Source organism: Canis lupus, chromosome 6, assembly GCF_048164855.1.
Source record: "Canis lupus baileyi chromosome 6, mCanLup2.hap1, whole genome shotgun sequence".
Lineage (NCBI taxonomy): Eukaryota > Metazoa > Chordata > Mammalia > Carnivora > Canidae > Canis > Canis lupus.
Window position 1 is genome coordinate 8,535,742 of NC_132843.1, and position 22,983 is coordinate 8,558,724.

Consider the following 22,983-nt stretch of genomic DNA (forward strand, 5'->3'; position numbering starts at 1 on the left):
GAGTCTGCTTTATTTTTCTCGACACCTGGGACCATAGGAAGTTTTCTGGTGTAAAGTTCAAATCTCACTTCCAGCCATGTTGAAGAGAATTAGGTTAACGAGTCCCATGATTCTGGCCCTGAGTTGTCCTTGCTCCTGTCAGTGTGCCCCTTGCTCTCTGGGGTGGCCATTGTCAGCAAGCACCAGGCTTACAGAATATCCTTGAAGGCAAAAAAAAAAAAAAAGAAGAAAAGAAAAGAAAAGAAAAAAGAAAAGAAAAGAAAAGAAAAGAAAAGAAAAGAAAAGAAAAGAAAAGAAAAGAAATCAACTTGATTCTAGACGGTCTAGAAAGGACTACACATATGGGATCCAAAATGGAAAAAAAAAAAAAAAAAGATAAACAGTGAGCTTCAGATTTTGTTTAGTGTCATGTCAGTTGTCTCCTCAAAGTCTTGATTTTAGCCAGACTTCCCTCAGGGCAGTTTGCAATAGGAATATTTTGAATGGTTGAATAATAACCAAACTACATAAAAGGCTGATGATTTCTTTTTTTCTATATTTTAACACACCATGGAATATACTTAGAATGTAAAAAGGCAAAAGTGAAATTTTGTTATTAATTACAAGCCAAAACCATTAGAAAGATAATTAAACATTAGAAATAGTCAAATATGTAGTACAAGTGTTCTATTTTGTATTATTTTGGAACTATCATGCGCCAGCCATCAGATAAATATTGTGGAAAATAATTTCTGAGACAAGTAAAAAAAATAAATAGAAATATATTTTCATGTTTATCAAAATTAGATTCAAACTGATATCATCAGCCTATTTCAAACAGGTAAAATTCAATTCAATTGAGCAAATATTTACCAAAAACTTACCAGGAACTGGATACTATATTTAACCTCTCCATGCTTTAGTCTCCTTATCTATAAAATGGAGATAATCATAGTACTCACCTCAAAAGGTTGTCATGAGGATTAAATGGGTTGATAAATGTAAGAGTCTTAGAATGCTTTGTAAATAGTGAGCATGAATGTGTTGGATTTCATCACCACCATCATCATCACACATCATCATCATCCCCATCATCACTATCATCATCAACTCATCATTACCACCATCACCATCATCACCATTATCACTATCATCATCATCACCATCATCACTATCATCACCATCATCACGATCGCTATCATCACTATCACCATTATTCAGTTCTGAGCACTTCGGGAGATAGAAAGTTGAGGTAGTCCTGCCCAATGGGGTTTGGCATATTTGTGGGGAAGTATGCTAACTACATGAGTAATTATAACCCAGACATGTGGAAAGTTTCCTTGAAGCCTACCCCAGTACACTCAGATATAGAACCCTGAATCATTAAGAAAAAATTATGCAAGAGAGCTTGCATCTGATACTGCTCCTTCTGGGTATCAGAACTTTGACTCTTACAGTCAGAGGGTCCACCCAGTTCAGGTGTCTAGTACCCAGAAATATTCTTTAAACTTGAGACTTTGTGTGAATGGAAAAAGGAGTTGCTTAGAATGAATAAACCTATATCCTGTAATAAGAAGCACACATCCTCACACACAATGGGTCATAAAGGATATGCTGGTGTCCATCTCTAGGCCACTATCCCTATCCCCGGCGAGAGCTGTTCTCCAGAGTGTAAATTGTCCACTTGTGCTCTCTTCTGTGATGCCCAGACACCAGGACGTCTGCATCTTGCTTCAGGGCACTCTGGGTTAACCACAGATAGTTTTAGCTCTTGCTTTTTAACCCAGAAATGGCTGCACAATGAATGCAGCAGCTGTTTCAATGCCCTGAGCACATGTTGAGATCCGCTGGCTGCATGTCTGTTCCAATTGCAGGATGAGCAGGGGACCGTCCTAATCACTGTGTTCTCTGCCTGCTGTGGCCATGGGGGATGTTGTTGAGCCCCTAGGAAAAGACCATCCATCCTTCTTTTCCCTCTCTTACTGTTCCCTTTTTCCTCCTCTATTTCCTTTTCATTCTTAAAATGCCTACTCTATATTACTTCATTTATAAAGTACATATAATTTGTGACTTATGAAAAATTAAAAACACAACCTATGCAGTAATGTATTTGTTGTCATGATTTCATAACAGATGTGACCGACTGTTCCAAACAATGAGACAAAGATGACTCTGCTGGCCTTCCAATCACTGTCTTAAAGTCAGCCAAATGGAACACAGCTCCTAGGATAGATGATCTTCAAGGTTAGAAACACGCTAACAAATCTGCGTGTCATAAATAATATTGCATTTACAGAGAGACTTGAAAAAGGTCAGTGCATTTTCTCTGCTCTTTTAAAGCTGTTCTCTTTATTTATTAAAGTGTTTGGGTTACAGATTAGCTTTCTGCCTTTATTAATGTCTCTCCTGCCTTTAAACCAAAACTGTGCTTGGAGAAACAGTGAATGATTGGCTTACTTTATTGCACTTGCAAGTACCTTTAAAAATCATTTCATTTGTGAATTTGATTACTATCTTGAGGGAAAACATTTACCAGCCAAGGAGAGGGCTCAAGAAGAGACAGAACGTAATGTTCACCGAGAAGTGACATTTTGTCATAGGAAAATGTTAGATAAAATTTGAACCTCACCTCTTAAAAAAAATATAACTCGTTTTTTTTTTTTTTAAAGGACTCAGTGCTCTGGAAAAAAAATTACATTATGAATAATGAAAAATAGAATTTGAAGTCCCCTGCCCACACACTTTTTTAAACACCATACCCATTAGCATACTTTTTGCAGAAACACCTTGAAAGCAAAAAGGGTGCGTATTGAGAACCCAGATGCGGGTTTCTTCCTTTCCTGGGACCAAGTGACTCATCCAGCATCTGCATCACTCAAATTCTGTCCCCTCACCCCTGGCCCCTCCTGGCCCCAAAAGCAGTGAAGGTCAACCACTCAAAGGGGAAGAGACACCCCCCCCCCCCAACCAGGAGCTTGCTCCACAGTGGGGAAGCAGCCTCATGCTGTTTCTTCCTGCTTCACTAAATGTCTCCTCCTCATCCTTCCTTCCTACCACTTTCCTTCTTCCTTCCTTCCTTTCTTTCTTTCTTTCTTTCTTTCTTTCTTTCTTTCTTTTTCTTTCTTTCTTTCTTTCTTTCTTTCTTTCTTCTTTCTTTCTTTCTTTCTTTCAAATTCTCTTCAAATTTATAAAATCTATTTTAACTCTACAATTAATATAAAGGTATATTCTCCTGGTGGAAAATGCAAAAGCAAAACTATATCCAAATTTGCCTCAATCCCTAACTGCAGGAGCAGTCCCTCTTTTTAAAGGTGGACACTGTTTTCAGAGTGGACCTTCTGCTAGTCAGCTGCACATTCACAGGTGTATGTAGTTCTGTCTGTGTGAATGAGTTAACTAAAAGGGTGCTAGACCATATTCTGCAATTTAGCTGTAAAAAATATTTTAATATATTATTAAATCTCAGATATAAACTAATCTGTAGTGTGCCTAAGGTATACAGAATAACGACAAGCACCTATGCACCTATGCACCTAACACTCAGTTTAAGAAAAAAAATCTTAGCTTTGATTTGGAAGCTCCTTTAATCCTGTCCCTTACCTTTCTTCGTGAGGGATAACTACTCCCATGAATTTTGTGTTTATGATTCCTCTACCTTTCTTTATAGTTTTCCTATGTATGTCTCCACCCTGAACAATCTGCTCTATAGTTTCTCACATTTCTTTGTCTTTATGTAAATGGGATCAAATCCATGTGTGTAGCTGTAGCTCATTCATTTTCCATGTTCTACAATAGCCTTGTTGTATGATTAGACCACCCTCAATGTATACATTCTATTATTGTCTATAATTTAGATTACTGCCAAAGTTTTGCTCTATATTTCCTTGACTAGATCCCTTGTGCAAAAGTATCTAGGGCATGTACCCGGGACTGCCTGGTCAATGGGTATGCACATTTTCAATGTAACAGATGATGTTAAATTGTTTTCTGGATTAGTCATAACAATTTACACTCCTGCAAGTAGTATAGAAGTTCTGGTTATTCCACATCCTGCCCCACACTTGGGCATTATTGGGTTTTTAAATTTTGAGGAATCAGGTGGCTATGAAATAGCACTTTGCTGCTTTCATTTTCACTTCCCTGATGGCTTATGTGGTTGATCATCTTTTCCTCTTCTATGAACCGTCTATTCATGTTTTGGGCTCATTTTTCTAAATGATTATTTGAATTTTGGAGGGGGAGTTTGTAGGAATTCTTCATATTGTCAGTTATGTATATTACAAATATTTTCTGTTTTGGCTTGTCTTTTCACTTAATTGATGTCCTATGATAAACAGATTTCTTAATTTTAATGTAGTGAAATGTGTTAATATTTCCCTTTTAAATTTATGATATTTTGTCTATTTTTAAGAATTCTGCTTTCCCTGAGATTATAAAAGGAGTTTCCTTTCTGTCTTCTGTCAATTTATGGTTTTGCCTCTCACATTTAAGTTTTTAACTACCCAGAGTTGTTTCCATCTGATGAAAAATAAGATTCAATTTTCATTGTTTCCATTTGGATAATCACTTGACACTGCTCCATTTATTGAAAAGTCCACTTTCTCTATTGATTTGCAAAGCCTGTTCTGCAGTAACTCAGGTTTGAACATACATATGGATGGGTATGTTCTTGGGTGGATATTTTCTTCCATTTGATGTTTCCTGTGCAAATACCACTCAGTTTTCATCATTACAGATTTACATTAAGTGCTGATGTTTACTAGGACAAGTCTCCCATCTTCTTCTCTCTTAGGAGTGTTTGGTAATTGTGTTTTTTTCTTTATTTTAGATTCACCTCATTAAGTTCCATTAAAAGGAACTTCTCTTCTCCAAAAAACTTGTTAGGATTTTGACTGGAATGCATGAAATCTGTAGATGATATTGGGGGAGAATTGATATGCCAATGTTATTAAGTATTCCAATTTTGGGTGTGTAATACAATTCCCTTTAGTGAGTCTGCTTTAATCTCACTCAATAATGTTTCATACTGTCTTTATAAAGTTCTTTTACATCTTTTGTTAGATTTTTTGGTATATAGTTTATATTTTAATGGTTTTAAAATGGTATTTTGTTATATATTTGTCACTATGGTATAGGCATACCATTGATTTTGTTTTGTTTTGAAGATTTATTTATTCATTTTAGAAAGAGAAAGTTAATGGGGGATGGGAGAAAGGGGCAGAGAGAGAGGAAGATAAGCAGATTCCTTGCTGAGTGGAGAGCCAGACCTGGGCTTGATCCCAGGACTCTAAGATCATGACCAGAACCGAAATCAAGAGTTGGACGTTTAACCAACAGAACCACCCAGGCACCCCATGCCATTGGTTTTTATATTGATTTTTGCAAATAATCTTGTTAACTTTTATTAATTATAAAAATTTGTCTATGAATTCTTTTGAATTCTCTATAGACAATAATACCATTTGAAAACAGTGAGTTTTTTTTCCTTTTTGTTTTCATTATACTTGTAATTTTACTTCTTTTTCTAGATTTATTGTATCATTTAAGACCTCTGGTACAATGTTGAATAAAAAGGTGGTAATAATAGGCTATCTTGTTTTGTGGTTTTTAACAAAATATATTACTTCCAAGATAAAGAAAGGATTAAAACCCACCAGGCTGTGGGAGGAAATCAAATGGAGTACAAACAATTGAGCCTCACAGCAATACAAATGAATGACATAACTATACTGGATGATGCGGAGAAAACAATAAATAATCTAATCATTTTGGAAAAATAGTATCTTTGCTGTATTGTGTGAGTTTAGCTTTACCAAAGACTGTACCCAAATATTGGATTCGAGATAGTAAATTTGTTTTCCTCAAAGGTGTGGGTGAGGATTCTTGGGCTATTTTAGGTGTATTCTAGGATTGAGGAAATAACATAATGCAAATTATGAGAGCCAGGTTTGTCATTGTCAGAGAAAGGAGTTACTAGTAAGGAATGGGGTAGAATGAAACTGGAGTGTTGGATTGGAATCCAAAGTATCAGCATGGACTCATGTGTTTTTAAATTATGTACAGATAGATATAGAAAGATTGATTACGCCTTACACATTTTAGACCCCTTTAAGAAAATTATTTATTCATGAGAGACACAGAGAGAGAGAGAGGCAAAGACATAGGCAGAGGAAGAAGCAAACTCCCCATGGGGAGCCTGATGTGGGACTCAATCCCAGAACCCTGGGATCATGACCTGAGCCAAAGGCAGACACTCAACCACTGAGCACCAGGTGCCCCTAGACCCTTTTATATTTTGTCATATTAAACACATATTTAGTACTCTGTATCTATTCATGGTAATATCCAAAATCTTTTAGATCTGATTGTGTTGATTTGTGTGACTCCTCCTCGATGTTTTTATTTTCAGATAGGCAGATAAACAGGTGATTAGATAGATAGAAAATAGATAGATAGGGAGAAAGACAGAAAAAGAAAAGAGAGAGAGAGAAATGTGAGCTCATATTTTTCAGATGCTTATATATGGGAATTCTTAAAGTCTTTAAAGACTTGGTTGAACATGGACTCCTCTAGAGCGTTTATATTTGTATCTGTGGGTTGTTTGGGTTTCTTCTCAATTCTGGTCACTTGATTTTAAGTTCTGGGTTTGAGGTTTGTTGAGCCAACCCAATAGTATGAATTCAGAATGAAAACGTGTGAAGTCCAGTTAGTGGTTATAAAATATGAGGTGGGGAGGGAGGTTTCTTCTTCCCATTAAGTACCAAGACTTGCGATAGGCAACTTCCTTTACTTGAGTGCTGAGGGAGGAGGTAGAAGATGTATTTCCAGTTCACCTTTACATTGAAGATTTAGCCATTTAGGTTGCCAGATTTAGACAAGAAATTCTTCCTTCCTTCCCTCCCTCATTCCTTCCTTCCTTTCAATATAGATTCCCTAAAAAGCATGCAAGAAAAACCAAAATTACCATGGTTAAAAATATGAGCAGTCCACCTAGGTTTGAATTCCCAGTTGGCTATTGCCCAGCTGTGTAACCGTGGACAGATTATTAAAACTTTAGTCTTCAATGTCCTTATCTACAAAATGGGGACAATACAAGTGTATACTTTATAGAGTTCTAATTAAATGAATTATAATGAGCTAGCCCAGTTTCTTGGCATATGGGAAGAGCTCAGTAGTTACTAGTTCAATGGATATAAACTCTATAGTAATAAGGCTGTGTAAACAAAGGATACAGTTTTTTTTCATTTCAAATTGAAGTTATTCCAAGCCCTGGCTCTGAACTCTCTGGGTTGGGTGGTAGTAGGGAGTAGGGGAGTCTGCTCTCTCCTTTGAAGCTGGTCTTATGTAACCATTTGCAGTAGATTTATTTGCTTTATCTGTAGATGGTGCCAATTATTCCCATCATCCCCACTTGCCTCCTGCACAGGCTGATCTTCGACTCCCTGAGCCCCTACTGATCCTTGCTGCTTCATTTGAGAGGTATCCTGTAAGGACGATAGTCTTCTCTTCAGCTGACCTTCAGGGAGCTTTTCCCTGTCTCTGTCACACCACGTGGGAGCTGTGGTTAGGGAGTTTATTATATTTCTCGATTTATCTCCCAGGATAGATCCTGTGCTTTGACTTCCATACCTATAAGCTTACTCACACACAGCAAATGAAGAGGAAAGAAAGTACACGAAAACCTACTTCCCCACTCTGCTTACACTCCAGATTCCCACTACTTCCCTACTCTGCTTAAACTCCAGATTCCCACTCATTTGCTCTTTACTCAGGATTCCTTCACTCTTGTTAGCACGTGAGTACAAATTTAAAACATATATCCCTGTATTTTTTGCAGAATGTGCCACTGTTCTCTGCAGAAGGATTGGTGTCTTGCTGCCCCTGGCAATACTAACAAAATACAGTATATGTTGAGGATTTATCTTATTCCAGGATTCTGCTCTGCAAATTATGTCATGTAATCCTCACACTAACCCCAGGAGTTAGGGACGATTGTTTTTGCTATTTTATAACAGGTTTATAAGTGCTCATATTTTAGGGACCCATCCTAATGTGGTTCAACTATAAAATAAGTTTATATAATGTAATTCTTGGACATAATTCTCTGCTCAGAATTGTCTTCCCAATCAGCACAGGAAAAGCAGTTAAAGGTGAGTTGCAATCCTAGTTGAGTATTACCTCTGAGTGAATTCATTTATATTGTGTATTAGCTTGTAAGAATTATTTGACTAGTTGGAAAAAGAAATTGTCCCCTGAATATGGAACAAGATAAACACATCTAGTTTCAGAGGGAGGCAGCCAAGGCCTTCATTATGCAAGAGCTTTAGAGGATTATTGTTTACATGGGGAAAATGGCTAAGAAGGTATGTGCCCAGCAAAGTGAAAGATTTTGCTCTGTAATTGTGTCTGTTATTTTTCCCAGTTAAGGTTTGACAGAAAGCCTGCCGTAGATATTTTTGCTTTACCATACTTAGGGCATTAGATTAAAATAAAAATTATTGGGGCACCTAGGTGGCTCAGTGGTTGAGCATCTGCCTTTGGCTCAGGTCGTGATCCTGGGTCCTGGGATCGAGTCTCACATTGGGCTCCCTACAGGGATCCTGCTTCTCCCTCTGCCTGTGTCTCGGCCTCTCTCTCTCTCTCTCTCTCTCTCTCTGTCTCTCATGAATGAATGAATGAATGAATGAATAATAAATAAATAAATAAATATTTTAAAAAATTAAAAATTATTAAAAATTCATTTAAAATTATTTTGTCACTCAAAAATAGCCCTGAAAAACAATGCAACAAACAAACAAATATATCCCTGACAGTTCCATAAAACATCAGGAATAAATAATCCTTTCAGCAGACACAACAAATTGAACAGTGTAACAGGCATTGTTATATTTGTTTAGGGTTGTTTTCTGTAGAACCTTACTCTAAGAACAAAATTTTCAAGCAAAATATGACATATTCACTCTGTTTACTATTCCTTATGGCACTTTGAGTCCAGCTATGATTTGACAAATTTTTAGACTTCACAATGTGATTTATTTTTTTGTAAAACTTTGAGGGTTTAAACATTCTCAAAATCTTCATTGGGCTAAAGCTGTCTTAAATTACCAGCATTATGTTGCAAGGGTGCAACATTGCCTTGCTTTTTTGGCAGTAATTGTTTATATTTAGTAGAAGCTTTATTTTGTACACATAGTTTGGCAGGGTGGTTTACAATTTTTATGTGCTTAAGCTTTATAATATGTATCCATCTCATAGTAGGATGAATATGTTTTAGCTCCAGGAGAAAACAACATTTTAACTTTTATTTCTCCTCTATCTCATGTGTCAGTTGTAGTCAAGGTGACAGACTTTCCTATGAGAAAAAATAATTCATCCATGGAATTTGTCAGGGGAGATGAGAAGTACACATATGACCATACCCACTCACGTATGAAATGGGAAAGTAACCAACAACACTAGATGTCTACATCTATAGTTATGTGCTTTCCCACACCGCTTTCATTTGAATGAAGATTGGTTGACCCAAAGATCTGATGACTAGCTGAAGAGTTAGTTCTCTTTAGAAAGATGTGGAACACCAGCGCTTTGAAGGTAGTAAGCCATTAAAAGTTTTGTCTAAATGTCTATGGCATTAGCAAGTCAAATGAAGCTTTATCTGATATCTTTTGGAACTGTCACTCATCTTCTGCATGTGGCACAATTTAGGTTATCTGTCACGTGGTATGATGGAACCACTTGAAACCCTTTCGGGATTTGATTACACATCAAATCATTGTGTGTGTCCACATGCACACACAGTCACTAATACCTAGATGACAAGCTTGCATCTGAATTCAGAGAGGTAGAAGGTTTGATGATGTACAGCCAAAGTAACTTTTTTCAGTTAGAATTTTTGTATTTTGCTAAGAGATTTGTAAAAAAAAATTTAATAATTGTAGTAAAATAACACATAGCATAAAATTTACCAGCCTCAGCCATTTTTTAAAAGATTTTATTTATTCATTTGTAGAGAGAATGAGAGAAAGAGAGAGAGAGAGAGAGAAAGCATGAGTGGGATGAGGAGAAGGGCAGAGGGAGAGAAAAAAGCAGACTCTGCTGAGCAGGGAGCCTGATGTGGGGCTCATTTTCAGGACTCTGGAATCATGATCTGAGCTGAAGGCAGATGCTTAACCGACTGAGCCCCCCAGGTTCCCCATCTTAGCCATCTTTAAGTTCAGTTCAGTGGCATTAAGGATATTCACACTGTTGTGCAACCATCTTTGTTTGATAAGAAATGTTTTGGTTTTGTTAGTTTCTTGTCTGTTTTTTGATCTAATTCTTCTTTAAACTTGTATGGACTTTGGTCTTTTTAAAGGAAGGAAACAAAATAATAGTATCTTCAAGAAAATGAAGCGATAGTGTGCAAGGTCTGGGTTGCAACATGTGCTGTTTTGGATCCATAAAGCCAATGAACCTGAAATGTCTATAGGGCAAATGTAAGTTGTTTGCCAGCCAACAGTGAGGATTTTGCTCTGGGTAACCTTGTTCCCCTAGTGTCTGTTGGGATCAACAGTACAAGTTCTTTAAATGATCAGCTGGAATTTGGGGCTTTCCATTACTCCCATATGGTTTGATTCTTTTTTAAGAGATAAAATTCTGATAAAGTTCTAGTAATGATTTTGATGCTGAGATTCTTTGTTTCCAACCATGAAAAGATTTTTAAAATACAGGTTATACCCTAAATTATAATCCTAAAACTGACCATCAAATTTATAACCATATGATATCAAAAAATAAAAGGGAAGAAGAAGGAAGAAGAGGAGGAGCTGGAGAGGGAAGATGAGGGAGATACGGGAGAGGAGAAAGAAAAGAGCTGAATACAATGGAAAATCATTATATATAAATATATAAAGATTAATTTTTCCCTAAACTTTCAAAAATAATTTTATTTATTTATTTGTTTATTTTTATTTATTTTTAATTTCAAGTTTTTATTTAAATTTTAGTTAACATATAGTGTAATTCAGCTTCAGTAATATTCTTTAGTGATTCATCATTATACCTGTGAAAGATATGGACACCATGCGGCTGCTGTGGCAGAGAATGCCAGTTGCCTACAGTCCATCCATCATCTCTTCCTCTCTTATTAGCAGATCTTGAGTTTTTTTTTTAAGATTTTATTTATTTATGAAAGACACAGTGAGAGAGGCAGAGACACAGGCAAGGGAGAAGCAGGCTCCATGCGGGGAGTCCGACATGGGACTCGATCCTGGCACTCCGGGATCAGTCTCTGAGTCAAAGACAGATGTTCAACCACTGAGCCACCCAGGCGTCCCCCCTTTTTTTTTTTAAAGATTTTATTTAGGTCTTGAGTTTTAACTGGGCACACTGCCATCTTACTACAAGACTATGTGTCCTTTACAACAGGAAGATGTGAGTGATGTATTGTGTGGAGCTTCCATACATCTTGGCCCAGGAGGATCTCTGATGCTACAATCTCTCCGGGATCCTGGTTCCACAGACCTGCTACACCAACTCTGGGACTTCTTGTACGTAGGAAAGAAATCCACTTCCTTCTTACCGAAAGTGCTGTTGTGGGGGTTTCTTCTATTTGTAGCAAAACCAGATTCTAACACATACAGCTCCTTAGCACTATAAACAATATAATGTGGTTTCACATTTTTTACTTCTTTATAGATTGAAGGTAAACCTATGGTATAGGTAGTGGAGATATTATAATCTCCAGTTTATAGATGAGGAAATGGAGGCTCAGGAGAGATGGGTATCTTGTTCAAAGTCAGAAGGCTCTTTAGGGCAGAAGCAAGTCTGGAGTTCATGTCTTTTTTTTTTTTTTTTTTTTTTGAATTCTTGTCTTAATCTTGCTTTCCACTCGATCACAAATTCTCTTGAGCCTATAGAAATTAGCTTAGTAGAATTTTCATTGTGCAAATCATATTATTTTTTTTATCATTTGCTATGTGCTAGGCATTATTCTAAGTAATTTAGAGCTAGTTTCACTCAGTGGAGCTTCACAGTTTCATGGAATAGGTACTATTAGTTGTGCTCCTTTTAGAGATGAGGGAACTGAAACTATGAGGTAAAATATCCTAAGGTGACCTGGTGATTAATGGCAAAGGTTGTGAGCCAACTGAGGCAGATTGGCTTCAGAATATGAGGGCTTTGTGCAAGTCCTCTAAGCAGGTGAAGGAAAGTACATGGTTGTTGATAAACTTCGGTGTTTCTTCTGAAGGAGGATGAACCAATTGTCTTAGACAACTTGGGCTACTATGACAAAATACCACAGACTGGGGTGACTTATAAACAACACATACAGTTTCTCACCATTCTAGAGGATGGAAGTGTAAGATCCTGGTGTTAGCAGATTCTGTGTTTGGTGAGGGCCCACTTCCTACACATTTACCTTTTTGCTGTAGCGAAGGATCTCTCTGGGATCTCTTTTATAAGGGCACTAATCCCATTCATGAGGGCTGCCTCCTCATGACCCAATTGCCTCCCCAAGCTCCTACTTCTTAATTCTATCAGCTTGGGCATTAGGTTTTCAGCATGAGTTTTGAAATTCAGACATTTCACAAATATTCAGACCATTGCATATATACAGTACTATAATTCCCAGTATTGAGAGAATTCATTTGGAAGAACTTTCTTACTAAGAGTGTAACTCTCTCAGGAGTTTTTAAAGATCTGGTTAGTCATTAGATTGCTTGAGATAGGCAGGATTCTAAATTGAAGGATCTGTTTTTCCTTCTCCTAATCATAGAATTTTTTTTTTCATAGAATGTTTTGATCTTTTTGGAGTTAATGAAGTTTTTAGATCAAATAGGTAGCAATCTAGAATATTTGGAGAATAGTAAGATATTTATGTCACTGAATTACATATCCAGAGAGGACCAAATAGAAAAAGCATAAAGTAAAATTAAATGTATACACGTTTGTTTTGTACCTAGATAATGCCTGCCATGTAGTAGGCCCTCAGTAAACATAGGAGCATTTATTCAAATGGTCTTTGGATGTTGTACTGTGTGCCATATATCTTTCTCATTTGACTAATTTTGTGTCTGCTCAGCTTTCATTTCTTCTTCTCATAACAGTATTTCATTTCTTCTTCTCATAACAGTATTTCCAAAAAGAACCACAGTGTGTGCCGAAGGATATGAGACCACTGATACTCAGGTCTATGTTAATATACACAGCGACAGAAGCAGCCAGGAGCTCAAAGGATGAGATTCATACCTTTGAAAAGTAAAGTGAGAGTATTTCAATGTGACCGAGCATCACGCAGAAACATTTTTTGCCATCAGAAATGTGACTTTTTGCATTGTATTGGCTTCTCAATCTCTTAAGATTTGCTAGGACATGAATGGCAGTAAAATTCATGTATAAGATTGATTCATTTCCCCTTTATTTATATTGGAGGAGTTTCCCTCACAGGAGAAGGGGAAAAAGAAAACCTTTTTCGTTTCATCACCAGGATACAACTCAGGAGAAGACCCTGTGCTTTCAGACAGAATGACAACTATGTCATCATTTGCTGCTATTGGCTTCAAGCTTAGTTACTAGAATAGGCTAAAATTGCTCAGTGCAGCCTGGACCCTAATTCTATTATTAGAACAACATGAAACCAAATCTACACTGAGAAAGCCTCGCTGAAAAATTATTTGCTTGTTGTCATGGGATTACATCCAGGCCTTCACAGAAAACTCTTTGGGGGAACTTTATGCCATGGTAATCTGAGAAGTCACAGGTGCATCATAGTCATTGCTATGAAGAGGCCAAGGGAAGTCCTGACAGTCTAGTCTTCCATAGATGGCTGCCAGTGAATTCTCCCAAAACATGAGGGCTCTTGTATGGCAGAAATGCAAATTCTTTGGGGGTGGGGGGTAGGAATGAAATTGTATTTAGCAAAGAGAATGCTTGAGTGGTTGTAACCTGCTTCTCCAGGAGAATAGGAATCTCAAAGAGTAGAGAGCTAAAAAGTTAGCAATGCAAATCAGATCTGTCTTTCCAGATTAGCTCAGGGGTAGTCATTTAAAAGAGAAATGAGGAGAGGGTTGGAGGGGGGGTGCAGAAGGAGAGAAAGAGAGAAAAGAGCCCTGGTGTTTCAGTAAGGAAGGCAACCCCCTTCCCTGGCAGTAGACAGACAAGGGTTTGATACAATGTGAAATTACAGAGCCTAGAGCTATACAGATGTATAGGGGTTGTTGCTAAGGCCTGAGAGATGTTGCTAAGGATTTGTTGTTTTGAAGCCATAAAGGAGGAAAAAAGGAATCCTAATACTTAAGGATTAGTGAGATAGGTACCAACTTCTGGCTTAGCCAGAGATTCTCGAGTGGTAATGTGCATACTTTCCCTGGAGGGAGAATCAAAAGTTTCAGATCATGTAGCTCATGAAGTGACTTAAAAATCCTTCAATGATATCCTATTGCTTTAGAAATACAATCCACTCTCTATCATGGCCTCTAGGGCTGAGCTCCAGCTGGTTCTAACCTTCCCCCAGCCTCAGCTCCTTCCCTCTCCTCTCAGTGACACCTGGAATGAGCCTTGTTGTTCAGCTGTTCATCTTCCTCCTGGACTCTCTCTTGCTGCTTCTGCCTGGACAGTGCTGTGTCACCCTCATCCTTGGGCCTGTGCTTGTCCCCACCTCCTTCCTGATTACTCACTTTCTCATCACTCAGTGTGTGTCACAACCTGCAATATTTGGTTTATTCATTCATTTGTTTGTGAGTCTCTCCCTATTAGAATGGTTATCAGGTTCAAATGCTTATGCATTCAAGCAATATTTCCTGAGCCTATTGAGTGCCTAGAACAACATGTGCTTTTAGGATTTATCAGTGAACAAAACAAGACAAAGATTCCTACCCTTGGGAGCCTTACAGGGGGGCGGAGGGCACAATAAATAAGTGAAGCACCTAGTAAGGCACATGGTGATATTTGCAAACTGTAAAGCAGGGAAGGCCTAGCAGAGGGGACGTATTGTGTGGCCACAATCTGAGCAGACTTTGTCAGGCTTCAGGTCCAGTGCACAGTGCAGCATAGTTGTTCCAGTGTGGGATGGAGGGAGGAAGGGAAAGAGGGAGCTAGGAGAAATAGCAAACACTGAACCCAGGAGTCTTTCCAGATTTCCACCACAACTATAATCATGGTCACATCCTACAGATTTGCTGGAGGGGGATAAGTTGAGAAGCGCTGCCTTAAACTTCATTGTTTTTAAACTCCTTCTCTGCACCTTCCTGAAATACTGCTCCTGTGCTATATAGTTCAGTATTCTCTTAGCTCTATGATGGAATTGATGGCAAAACTCACCCGACAGCGTGGTATAAAATATTGACGTCAAATCGAAAATGCATCTTGATTTACACCACATTAAAATGAGAAAATATTGATCTTTTAATCAAGGAGCTATTCTAATTATATATTTACAGGAGATGAGTGGAAAAACCATGATTTTAATTTGGATTTTAGCCAAAGCACTTGCCTTGTGATTCAATGCACCAGGAACTTGTTTCCTGCAGGCAGTGAACAGTCACTACAGAAAGAAGTGCTGGAGGAGGAAGGGACAGCCTGGTGCTCTTCCTGACAACTCACAGAGTGCTAAGAGCAGATGTTGAGATCCTAAGGTGCTACCATCCAGCCTAACAACACTATACAGGAGCCCAGCTACCACCACCTAACACCAAGTTTTCCTGTGGACAGGAGTTTTAGATACTAAGTCATAAAGAGGAACTTGAACAGGAAGCAATGCTTATTACAGAAAAAGCCCAGTGTGTTTGCATTTAATCTGTCCTTCTTGCATTTAAAACCAGGGCAGCCCCGGTGGCGCAGCGGCTTAGTGCCATCTTCAGCCCAGGGCGTGATCCTGGAGACCCTGGATCGGGTCCCACATCGGGCTCTCTGCAGGGAGCCTGCTTCTCTCTCTGCCTGTGTCTCTGCCTCTCTCTCTCTGCATCTCTATGAATAAATAAATAAAAATAAAATCTTAAAAAAAATAAAAAGATAAAACCAGTGTGATCATTCCCAGAAATGCGAGTGATAAGTAAGCCTATAACTGACTCTCCCTTCCTACCCAATGCCACCCTAACAATGAAGTAATCCATATGCTCCAGGAGTAACATGCCTTTTCTGCCTGGACAAGAAGCAAACAAACAAACAAAAAAAAAAAAAAAAAAAAAAGAAAGAAGCAAACAGACTACAGAATGTATCCTTAAAGTGGCAGTATTGAAAAAAATCCAGTGTTTATTGTTCAGAGTAAAAATTGTTATAATAAGCTCTAGGAGATTGCTCATATAGCTTGCGTGTCCTACAATTTGGTTGTATTGAATATTGCTTTTAATGCGCCATTAGTAGTGGTCTTGAAGTCTTTCGTTGTAATGGAACTCAGCTTGTACTTCCTTTGGACTTTTTAATTATTCAGGCTAAATGGAGAAGGCTATTAATTATTCAATTAATCCCTCTCTGTGGTAAAATGTTTTTTTGATTCTTATTATGCGTTTCGCTACCTAGTTAGACATAATTAGCCAAATAAATAATAACACTCTGTTTTTTAGGAACCATTCATGCATAACCTTGGTTTCAAGAATGGATTTCTAAAAGTAATATTATTATTCACAGCCAGACTGCCAATGTCACAGTCTGAGAGTACACTCATCAAGTGTGACCAGAGATACTCTTTTATAGACTATACAGGCTAAAAGGTAGCCCACACTATTCCCAACCCAGCAAAGCTTCCAGATTTTCCCACCTACCCAGTCAATTAATAATGTTTTCATAACATAGGTGGTTGTTATAAATAATCTATGACATGTCCAAAATATTTTATTGTAGAGCCAAAGTAGGATCATGCTTGAACCGGGCACCTCTTGTACATATTTCATGATCCTCTAAGACCATCACTCTCGGGGCTCTAACTGTGTCTCGCTGGTACAACCACACATGTGCACATCCATGCACAGTGTTTCCTCCCTGCCCTGGGGCCTGCTGGAGGCTGGAGTGCACAATCTAGAGACTGTGTGGGAGATGTAGGCGAGGATCCAGTCTCCATTCCCTGTGGAAGACAGTTCTGAGATACATTTCCTAAGATTCTTCAGAAGACTCAAGCTTGAAGAACACCTGGTGGCTCAACTGGTTAAGTGTCCGACTCTTGATTTTGGCTGAGGTTATGATCTCAAGGTCCGGAGGTCAAGTCCCACTTTGGGCTCCTTACTGGGTGTGGAGCCTGCTTAAGATTCTCTGTGTCCCTCTCCCTCTGCCCCTCCTGCCCACTCTGTCTCTCTCTCTAAGAAAAAAAAAAAAAAAAAAAAAAGGAGATTCAGGCTGGACAGAGCTTCAGTAGTGGAAGCCCTTAGAGAAGATGTTCTCGTATTAGCCTTCTCTCCTTTCTTGCTTCCTGCCCCTTATACCACAGCCCGGTCCCATGAAATAAACTATCTATGTGCAAGCCTTTGTCTCAGGCTCGGTTTGAGGAGGAGTCCAGGCAGCTCAACACTATATGGCTATGTCTTTCTGTAGCAACAAATATTTCATTTTCTCTTCAAAACAGGTACCATCCTGAGAGAAAATCCCCAACTTAATACATAGCCTGGTAAAATGCTAAAACAGCTCTAAGTATCAGAAAAGAGAGGTCTGAGCCCTCATTTGTCTGTGAATCTACACGCTGGGCCTCTGCCAACAGTGGGCTCTCTGCCACGGTGGGCGCACAGGGGATTGTGACCCTTGGAGGAAACACTTAGAGGACAGGGAGACAGAAGCCTAGGTTCAACTTTCAGCACTAAGTTATGCGATCTTATTATTGTTACCTATCTTAGATATTATGCACAAACAAAATAATGACTCCCATCTTGTAATACTTAAAGCGATCATACTGCTTTGCCTGCGCAAGGTCTGGCCTGGCTGGGAAGTTGTGTTAACTTTTCAAGCCTGGGGTTCCTGCCAGCTTTCCACACTGCAATGGCCCGGCCTTCCAGCAGCATTTCCTCCAGGCTTCTGAAGAGAGGGGAAGCAGGTGGCTGGGTTGGCCAGGCCATTCTCCCCGGAGCCAGTAGGTGGTGCTGGGGCAGCATGGGACCCTGGGCTCAACAGGAGCTTAGCACTTCCTAGGTAGGAGAAATGAACTATGATTCTTCCTGAGACTTTAAGCAGGGAGTGTTGCATTTTGCAACTAAAGTCTCCAGTGCGTTTGTCTTGAACTCATTTCTGACTTTAGTCATCCCCAAAATTCAAAACCGTTACAAGGTTCTTTGAAAACCTGTTAAGCCAGAGGCCTTGTCTTACTCACCTTTGTGTGATCAAGACTAGCTACTTAGTAGAAGCTCTAGAAATCCTTTTGAAATAAACAAAGCATCTACATGATCTACATGGGTGAATCATTTATAGGTGAATAAGCCGAGATTCTGGAAGGCAAAGTGGCTTGTTCAAGATCACACTAACAGCTTTTGACTAGCTGCAGACTTGACCCAGGGCTCCAGAATTTCTGTTGCTCCACACCACTCGGTTGCTTATTTTAAGAAGCACTGGATTATTCTCTTTATTTTATTAGTGTTTATGAAACATTTTTGAAAGTTTTTAAGCATTTACATTTAATATATAAATCAATCAATGAGAAATTCTGGGTCCATGTACAGAGAAATTCACCTCACAGGCAAATGTTTATTAATACATATATAGGATATTTAATTTTAAAAAATCTTCATGTTGAGGTTCGAAAACTTCAATTTGCATCTATTTCAAATTATTCAGTGTGGCATCATTATACACAGCAGGAAAATTATATGACAGTAAAACTTCATTTATCCAGCATTAGTGGGGTTACAGTAAGCTAATTAAAAATATGAAGTCACCAAATTCTACTTTTATAGTCCTCAAAACATTTTTGGAAAATGCTATTTTAGATGGGTAGCTTTCTTAAATATGGCATATATTTCTTGCCAGGAAAAATACGGCATATAATCTAAATGATTTGTTATGGCTGAGAGTCCCCACTGAACTTGTTTTGCCCTGTGCCGTGATACCATCCGGGGTGACAGAGGTCATATTTGACAACCAGCCCTGTTTACTCTGACAATAAAGGACTCTGCACAATCTTACCCATTTTAGTTCTTGCATCTGCATGTTTGGGTTTCTTGTTTTCTCTTCATTATCATGCTGTCCGTTCTGCTTCTCCCTGCTGTATCTGTCTTCTTCCTGCCTCTGTCTCTAATGGCTTTCTCCACACTGCCCACGGTCACCCAAAGCCACACACACACAACTTCTTCCAATTTATTGTGGGTTGGGAAATAATTGTCTGTAAAACTAAAATGAAAGAAAAACCCTGAAACTGTTGCCTTGTGTTAGAATACAGTACAAGAAATTTTGATAGGATCATTGACATACATGGCCTTTGTGTCTGAGTTCTGCCCCAGTTCCAATGGTGGTGAGTCCCATACTGCTAAGTGATGCTCGGATACCAGATGGATGTCCCACAATTCAGTTCAATAGTGACATCATCTATCTGGACACAACATCAAACCCCCCAGGTTAAGAGCTCAGTCCTACAAGACTGGCACCCTCCATACACACACACACACACACACACACACTTCAGACATTAGCTGACTCACTGGTAATAGATGAAAGGCTCAAGTGACCACTTCCTTAGGTTTGGTTAATTTGCTACAACGGTTCACAGAATTCGGAGAAACATTGTACTTATTAGATTTCCAATTGATCATCAAAGGATAGAACTCAGGAACATCTAGATGGAAGAGCTAAGTAGGCCAAGGTAAGGGCAGAGCACTCCCATGCCCCTTCTCAAGCAGTCACTCTCCCTACTCTCTACCAACCCAGAAGCCCTTCAAGCCTCTGAAGGGTTTTATGAAGGCTTCAGTACAGAGGCATGATTGGTGAAATCATTGGCCTTTGGTGATGGAACTCAATCTCCAAGGCCCTTTCTTCTCAGTCCTCATTTCCAAAAGTCACCTCATTAACATAAACTCAAGTGTGGTTAAAAGGCGTTTGTTATAAATATTAAGAAATCCTTACGACTCTTAAAACTTAGGAGATTCCAGGAGTTTTAAGAGCCCTGTCAGTAATGGGGAAGAAGACCAGACATATATTTCTTATTATAGTCACCATATCACAGAGTACTTGCTTTGGAGTGTGGAGGCTTTGGGGCTGACCATGCTCTACGTCGTGAGATTCCTTGCCGAACAGCTTCGTTTTGTGAGGTTTTCACTTTTCTTGTTTATGATGTTTCATGTGCTTGGCATATCCGCTTAGCTCATTTTTAACTTTGGTGAGCTCTTGCCTAAACATTTGTAAAATGCAACACACCAATGTAGAGGGAGCTTAAATGCCAGCAACAGCCACATGAGTTTTAAGACCTTAAAAGAAATAAAATCTGACAATTTTCAAAGAAAAGAAACCCAGCAATATTTACTTGCCACAGTCTGGGAGAAAAGCCAGTATTTTCAGGGTAGCTATCCCCAGAGCCTCAATTTTAGAGAAGGAGCTGGAAGTCAAGGTTGCTGGCTGAGGACAGGATGTTCTAAAAGTATCCATACTTTCAGGAATGATGAGTAAATGTGTGGCCTGGCTCCAAACACCTTCTTTCTGAGCAGGACATTTCTTTGTCTGAAGACCTATTTGGTTGTTCTATAATTACTGGCCTTTTTATCTTAATTGTGGAACCGTGTCTAGTCTTCTTTATTGTGGGACATGTCACATCCTTGGCTTAATTGCAAAAATCTCAGTTTAAAAACAGCCCTATTATTAATGATATTATTCAACCAAACATGCTAAATTGAATATTGTCTATATTGCCCTTAATTTTAAATACTCCAGGGAATATAAAGATCTTTGGAATAACTTGATTTCAATACCATACATACACTTAGCTTCTTTGGTCCTTCACTGACTGGTCTTCATCCAAACTCTTCTTCGACTCTTTGTCATGCGTTGGCATCTTGGCTCCTCCTCCCTCTACTCTCTGAATGAGGAGTCTTCCCAAAGCATAACCTCTGGCCCTCTGCCTTCCCTGTCCATGGCCTCTCTGGAAGTACTCCTCCCTATTCACGACTCCACTAACAACCCATGCACAAAGCTCCCAAATGTACATCCCATACCAGCCACGCTCTCACCATCCTTTCGAGGTCAACTCAATTTTTCCAGTCACCCAATCTCAGAATCTAGAATAGTCTTTGACTATGTTAATCTTTCAATAGTCTTGAGATGTTAGGCAAACAACTTTATATCTATTTCTCCTTTAAAATGTTTCCAAATCCTGTATTTTTTGCTACACCTGCCCCTTCATCTGCCCCACATAAGCCTCTGGATAATTGTGCTTCCCTTCTAAATGATCTATCTGACTTCAATTTTCCTCTTCTTTAATCCCAGCTGCATATCATCATCAAACTCATTATTTTAAATACACTTTTCTAATTATATTACTTCCCCACTTAATAATCCCTATTGGTTCCTTTTTTAAGCTTACAACGTTCAGTATAAATTCCCCTGCCTGTCTGGCCAGGCTGGGTATGGGATCCAGGGTCAGCAGGTACAGTTTCATATCCATTTCTGTAACTTGTGATCTGCAAAATAGAGATAATCATACCTGCCTTTGAGGATTTTGTGAAAATTAAATAAGATTTGCAACATCAAGAACAGAACTTGAAAGATAGTGAATGTTTCTTTGGAAATATGTGCCATTTCCCACCCAGTCTGTATCTTGATGAGATTGAAAACAGTAACATTATTGACACGAGCAAATCAGGCAGGGTACTTATGAAATATATTTGACTAATGGCTACATGAGGCTGGGAATGTTTGTTTCCCAGCGAGTGTTTTGGAGATGGCACAGTTTCAGAGGTAAGTTCTACATTATGGCAGTAGTGGTGGGTGGCTGAGATGGCAGAGTTGGGAGGTCACTGGTGAGGAAGATTGTGATCCAGGATAACTACAATCATGAGACTGTTATGGTCCCAACCCAGGGGTCAGTGTAAGCATCACTAATTGTAGGCATACCAGATGTCGTGAGCCTTCTAAATTGATGTGGTGTGAGGTCCACAACATTGCCAATGGTCCATTCTAGCCAAACATTCTTAAATTCTATCCATTAAGTCTTTAGACATAGTTTTCGTTTAGATACAATTTGCAGGAAACACAGATGTGGCCACTATGTCATGCAAGGCTCAGATCTCCTGCTGTTAGGAGAGTGGTTGACTGAGGATCCACACCTTTGCTAATCTCACACCTGCCAATAGCTGAGAGCTTCCGAGGTCCTAGTAGGCCATTCCTGTGGGGTGCAGGAGTTGTCTGGCCTGCAACTTTTAGCTAAGGGCTCTCCACAAGCCCAGTTGGAACTTTCTCAGAAATGCACAGAGTCTGTGACTCTACTTCCCAATTCCTTCCTTCCCTTACTTCACAAGACTCAGACTTGCATCATGGTCAGATAGCTCACCAAATCCCCTCCTCTCTCCCATTTATAATTTGAAGGCATATCCCTCCATAAATGTTTTACACATCTAATCTCATTTTAACATCTGTTTCTCAGATGACCAGAATTAACACTAATGATTCTAGGAGTTTTCAAAAAAATGGACAGTAGGATTGGGCTTGGAGATTGGCTCATTTATCTCACAGTGGACAAAGAGGATGTCATTCTGAGTGTTATATGAGATGAAGGTAGTGCCCAGCCAGAAGAAGGGCCTACTAAAGATTTTATTGGTGATAACCTGAGGAAAAGTGCCAGGGAAGGAGAATATCGTCGTGTGTTGAATTATTCAGGTATTTAAAAATATGTGGGGAACAATGCCTATAAGGATGGCAGAGTTAGCTGATTACCGCTGAATTGTACTGCTGCCTTGCAGAGGGATAATGGGAGACTGAGGACCATTAACAGGCTAAGTGTAAGAGGCAGATGGCCTCTTCAGTACCTTACAAAGCGGCCCTTGTCTCCTGCAGCAGAAAAGTGGACACAGCTGTGTAACAGACACAGGCCTCATAGAGTCACAGAGCTCCGGAGATGTTTAAATGCTC

The 22,983-nt window shown here is 39.0% G+C and overlaps 2 long non-coding RNA genes across 3 annotated transcripts; one reads left to right on the top strand and one right to left on the bottom strand.

Moving 5' to 3' along the window:
* Nucleotides 1–2,118: 2,118 nt before the first annotated feature.
* On the top strand, nucleotides 2,119–13,264 carry LOC140634638 (uncharacterized). The gene is made up of 3 exons (XR_012032043.1): nucleotides 2,119–2,290; nucleotides 11,386–11,507; nucleotides 13,094–13,264. It is a non-coding gene; the product is annotated as an uncharacterized lncRNA (long non-coding RNA).
* A 4,166-nt stretch (nucleotides 13,265–17,430) lies between these two features.
* LOC140634639 (uncharacterized) lies at nucleotides 17,431–22,479 on the bottom strand. Of its 2 annotated transcripts, none has more exons than XR_012032044.1 (3): nucleotides 19,342–22,479; nucleotides 19,057–19,260; nucleotides 17,431–18,065 (listed from the first exon to the last, which is right to left on the bottom strand). It is a non-coding gene; the product is annotated as an uncharacterized lncRNA (long non-coding RNA). The 2 variants fall into 2 exon arrangements; XR_012032045.1 differs by lacking the exon at nucleotides 17,431–18,065 and having other exon boundaries at nucleotides 18,640–19,260; nucleotides 19,342–19,459; nucleotides 21,440–22,479.
* Nucleotides 22,480–22,983: the final 504 nt, after the last annotated feature.